Raw genomic sequence first — 6004 nt, 5'->3', positions numbered from 1 at the left:
CAAACGTGTTATCTCCGAATGCTGTTACGAATTTGAACCATATAAGTAGAACGCTAAAGTTGCCTTTTAAACGGGCTTGATCTCTCGTGTCAAATTCGGTAGCTACCGTGGTGAATATAAGAGACAATACCTTTTAATAATAAAATATATATATTTTTAATGTGCACAAAGAAAAAATTATTAAATACAGCAATTAACATAAAAAACTAAGCAACAACAGGCGGTCTTATCGCTAAAAAGCGATCTCTTCCAGACAACCTCTCTGTTCTGTTTTGTTAAATAGATTTGGGTTTGAGACGAAAAAATCATCTCAAAAAATTTCAACTATACTATAAAGTTCATATGTTTGTAAGACGTTCATAGTGACATTTCCACACTGTCATTGTAGTCTGTGCAGAAATAGCTTGCGACTCTACACTTTTTTTTTTAAATGGCTTCCATCAAATATATGTTGATGTCGCCAATATCATGTGTGCTTGTGAAACAATTTGATTCTTAGGCGACCATAGAACCTTGTCGTTTTAACTACTTGATAAATGGTATATATCATTCAATAAGGACTGTCATAGGAGATAAACAAACTGATTTATTATGACATGGTTCTATAGTGGCCTAGAAATCAAATTGGTTGCCTGTACATCATTTTTTCTTGCTAACTGACGCTGGCAAATGCCCTAGGCTGCCATTTTTCTAATATAATTAAAATAAGATGACGTTCTTCGGTAGTTGCATTTACTAAAGTAATAAAGTTAGACCAAGATAACTCTGCAGAAATTTTGATAGCACAGACTGTTCAAGTGTTATTTAAACGTAATAATTTCATAGAAGATTGACGTTTAAAAAAAAATTTAAACTGTTTATTACAATTTTTTTTCAACCAGATTACTTAGCATAATCTACTTCTTATAGATTGGTAGCTAAGAAGTAAGAAGTATGTGGTTTAAAATAACACTTGCACAGTCTTGTTATCAAAACCGCTGCAGAGTTATCTTGGTGTAACTCTAGCTGGCCGATGATAGCTTTAAATAGCCACGATGTATAGCTGTGTGTTGACTAAGAATGGTTAACCATTTGGGGCTTGTACACAAATCACGTGAGTTTTCGTGACCCCCCCCCCCCCCCCCCTCCCCCGCCAACGTCAACTGACGCGCGGCTGCATCCCAATATCAACCTTCGTGCGTTCCGATAAGGTTCATGATGGCGCGCGATTAGCGTGGCGTTCAAAGGGTTAACACGTTCTAAGACTAATTCTTCATTAGCTGCACAATTCCAGCGTTAGTTCACTGCATAAGCTAATTAAGCTGTCAATATTACTCTAAATAAAATTTAGAGCAAAAATATGTATATTATCGAGACTTCGCCATTTTGAAGATCAACCAGATTTCCTAAAATGACACTTTGGATAGCCGAACTGTCATTTTAGTATCTGATAGATATATAAGAACAATGTATAGTTTTTGATATAACAATCTTTTTTGTACTGTAAAGCTGGATTACTTTAACCCAATAGTGGGTAACTTTGGCCCGTATGAAAACTACATATAGACTCTAATGAAAAATATAAAAAATCGGCGAAGTGCGAGTCGGACTCGCGCACGAAGGGTTCCGTACCATTGTCTAAAAATCACTTTTTTGTATGGGAGCCCCCTTTAATATTTATTTTATTTTGTTTTTAGTATTTGTTGTTATAGCGGCAACAGAAATACAGAACCTGTAGAAATTTCAACTGGCTAACTATCACGTTTCATGAGATACAGCCTAGTGACAGACGGACGGACGGATGGACAGCGGAGTCTCAGTAATAGGGTCCCGTTTGACCCTTTGGGTACGGAACCCTAAAAACACTGACAGATAGCTAAAACCAACTACATGATATAAATGACAATATGCCATAATTATAGTGCCATAATTAGACCTAGAACTTTTTCTAGGAAACACGAGTGATTGACAAAATAAAATATCGACATAACTGTAATCGATACGTAGGTACCTCAACTTATGGAGTAGAGATGGGTCGAATATTCGGTATTCGGCAAGTTTTCCAATGCTCGTATGCGGCCGAATTATTCGGTTTAAGTGCCGAATATTCGGCAAACATTTTTTATTACATTAGTCTTATGTAAGCTTCTCCAGAATTTTATTCTTACTAAAGTTCATATTCAGCCCACCTCTATTATGGAGAATATCATTGTTTAAGAAAATATCTACCGTGAAATAGGGGTCATCCATATGTTACGTCAGAGCAAGGAGGGGTCATGCCAAATGTGACAGTATATGTAAGCTTAATTCTGTGTGTCGTAATTAATGGATTACGCCATAGTAGTAGCATTTTTTTTTAATGACTTTAGGGTGCTTACCATATAAAATAGTGTGTTATATTCAGGTATACATATGTCGATTTGCATATGATTTATATTCAAACTTTTCTGCGAGTTAAAACTCATTATATTTTACTTTTATATATTTACGTTTCACTTTCTTTGCTTATCGATAACAGGTTTGTCTCGTAGCACATTGAAACTGTAACGTAGAGGCCCAACGGAGCCGACATGTCTCATTGATAAAGGCTCCTTTTAAATAAGTAGATAAAAAAAAAAGGTTTCGATGTTCCATTTTGTCAAACCCTAGTTTTTGCTAAAGCTTAAGCCATAATAAAAACTGCAGCGAATTAATCCCAATGGCCAAAGTTACCCTCCAGGGCCAAAGTAACCCGAATTTACGGTACAAATTCATAATATTTGATTATGTGATAACTGAGACATATTCCTTGTTACACATCAATATCGCTTTAAGTAACAACTTGTATGTTTTCGAGCTGGTCTTTTAATTAGATGTTTAAGCAAAAAAATATTGTTAATAAGTCAAATAAATTTTTTGTTATTTGTATTTTTCACGCTCCTTATTTCAACATATCGCAAGCTACTTGAAAGCTTTGAAGAAAATTAACCAAATAACTTAGACATTTTTCAGCAGTATGACAGTAACTCTATTAAATTCCTTTAATAAAGGTCCAGGTCCGACTTATACTCTGTATCTTAAGGTATTTAAATAAAAGTAAACACAATCTACCCTCAGGCTCCTAAAGCCAGTTGAGGGTAGATGAAAAATTTTATATCCTCAAATAATATAGGTTAAAGTCAGGTAGTTCAGTGTCAGATTCAGACGGTCGGAACTACCCGAAAATGTACAAATTTTTGTTTACTTTTTTTTTAATACCTAAAGATACAGAGTATAGTGTACGGCCTGAGTGGACGCTCGGAACGGAGCGTGCAGCGTGGCGTCGGGCTAACAAGTGCTGTGAGCAGCGTGCACTAAGGCCGCTCCTGTACGTTCGCATCTGTTTAACATGCACGCCGCACTTACTCAGCCCAGGTTTCAAAAAAAGAACTAGTCCTGCTGCTGAGCTGCTTTAACTTCAAATATAGAAAAAATATGTAAAAAATATATTGCTAAGTAGCAGTACTGATAAATTCGCTACTAGACGCTAAATGTCGACTTCGAAAATAACCCGCGTTTTGGTAAGAACACTGATGTATCAGTACCTCTAGTGTAAATTTAATCGACATCATAACGTGACGAACGCGTTTGCGTTAAGTCTCATTTTGTATAGGATTTTGAGTTTCCAAAACGTCCCGCTTGGCGCGCTCTTTCTAAATCACATACAAAATGAGACTAAACGCAAACGCGTACGTCACGTTTCGAAATCGAATTTATTTACACTAGTGGTACTGTATATATTAAATCGGAATGTTAAAATTGAAATTCTTGGTGCATATGTGGTCGATAAATCGTACTACACTTGGAAAAGGGTTAGGTAGTAGGGATATCAATCTTATCGTGTACTCGTATCCCTGAAGTTTTTGAAAAAATTAGTTCTCTCCCGGGTTTATGAGTTTGTTAAAAACTCGATACTGATGGTTGAACAATTTGAACAGCATGGTTTTATTAAAGGTCATAATCTCACAACTAAAATTGGGATGGTGCAGAAGAAATTTCTTTGTTTACTGAATTTGCTTAGCAGTCTTCAATTGTGCGTTTCTCCAGAAACTTCCCGCCTCGCACATCTAAACTGTGGACTGAACTGTCACCTGCGGTATTTCCGGACCGATACGACCTTCAAACCTTCTAGAAAAGAGCGTACTCCCATCTTAAAGGCTGGTAATGCACTTATGACCCCTCTGGGCTACTACCACGAAAATCGAAGTTCGTCAATTGCGGGCATTTTTCTGTCACCCGAAAGTAGTTTCGTCTGAGTGAGAGTAAAAGAGAAAGATCCCTGCAATTTGCGAATTTCGGTTTTCGCGGTAGGCGCCCCTGGGCCCCTGGGTGTCCATGAGCGCCATTAATCGCTTACCAGGCAATTCCTCTTCTGCTCGTTTGCTTCCTGTCATAAAATGAAGAGACCACGTCCAGTCTCTGATCTTTTGTCCAAGTATAGCATGCTGTCCCTTGAGAACAATCACATATATCTAAGGACGAGCCTTACGAGCAATAAGAATGAGGCCAGTACAGCAGTGTCACGCACACGAACTCGAGCCAATCGTGCAGTCTAACGCCGCAACGGGATTGGTTGATGAGTTCGCATCGCGCGCGCGATTGGTCGCAACTAGTTGCATTAGACTGCACGATAGGCTCGAATTCGTGAGCTGAACTAGCACCATTCTGAGTGACCGTAAGGCTCGTCCTTAGACATATGTCAATGATTGATAACGACGAGTGTGAACGCCGGTACTTGAATGCTGGGATGATTTGGCGGAGAAATGAGTGCTAATACCTTTTCAATAAAAAATTGGTTTAATAACCAGAAAAATACAAGGTGTAAAAAAATTATAGGTTAAATAGCACGTATTCCATTTGGTGGCTTGAGGACGAGTGAAGGACGCGGCGCTGTCGGTAAAGCCGTAGGCTCGCGTCGATCGGGCAGGTTTCTTGGCGTATGCGTGTGTGAGTGGTGCATCATGTATAGTTTGCACAAACACATGCTAGGCGTTAACATGTTGCGGCCTCAGGAACGAAGTTCGTGTCTATGACTGGTAGCGGGCACAGTCGGTTGCGCGGCTCGTCGAAGAGTCCCCGAGGTGGTGTGTACGTCGGCGACGCGGGTCACGCCGTCGGAGCCGGGGTAGAGGCGCGTCACGCGCCCCAGCAGCCATCGGTTGGGAGGCAGCCGGTCATCTTTCACCAGCACCATCTCTCCTAATTGGAGTTGCTGGCCTTGCTTGCGCCATTTCTGTCGTTTCTGGAGCTCTGTAATATATTCTATATAATATCGGGACCAGAAATGGGCTTTTAATTGTTGAATCCTCATATATCGTGAGAGAGTAGGTATCGCCGCAGGGTCAGAGCTCTGAGGAGAAGGCAACATCGTTAGCGTTCGTCCGATTAAGAAGTGAGCGGGGGTGAGTGCTGTAAGGTCTGAAGGGTCGGATGATAATGGGGTGAGAGGCCTAGAATTAAGGGTAGCCTCGATGGAAGTGAGAACTGAATTTAAATCTTCATATGTTAAGTGGGCTAAACCTAAGACCCTTTTTAGGTGGTATTTTACAGATTTTACGGAACCCTCGGCCAATCCATTAAAGTGTGGACTATATGCTGGTGAAAATTTAAAGTTTATGAACAACTCAGATGCTTTTGAGCTGATGTAGTTACTGTTTGATTTTAAGAATTTAGACAACTCATTACATGCGCCTGTGAAGCAAGTCCCATTGTCTGAGAAAATATTTTGAGGCTTTCCTCTGCGGGCGATGAATCGATCTAGTGCTGAGAGGAAAGTGTTACTACTTAAATCGGTGACAAGTTCTATGTGAACTGCTTTTACGGCCAGACAAACAAATATGCAGAGGTACGACTTTATCAGTCTACTGCCTCGACCTCTTCGGTTCAGTATCATGATTGGTCCGGCGTAGTCACACGCGGTATTAGCAAAAACATAGTCAGTATGTAGCCGTGGTGAAGGAAGATTGCCCATTATGGGTTGGATGCTCTTGCCTGCATAACGACGACA

The sequence above is a fragment of the Cydia pomonella genome, chromosome 27 (genome assembly GCF_033807575.1).
Source record: "Cydia pomonella isolate Wapato2018A chromosome 27, ilCydPomo1, whole genome shotgun sequence".
Classification (NCBI taxonomy): Eukaryota; Metazoa; Arthropoda; class Insecta; order Lepidoptera; family Tortricidae; genus Cydia; species Cydia pomonella.
Note: the sequence above shows the minus strand (reverse complement) of the source record.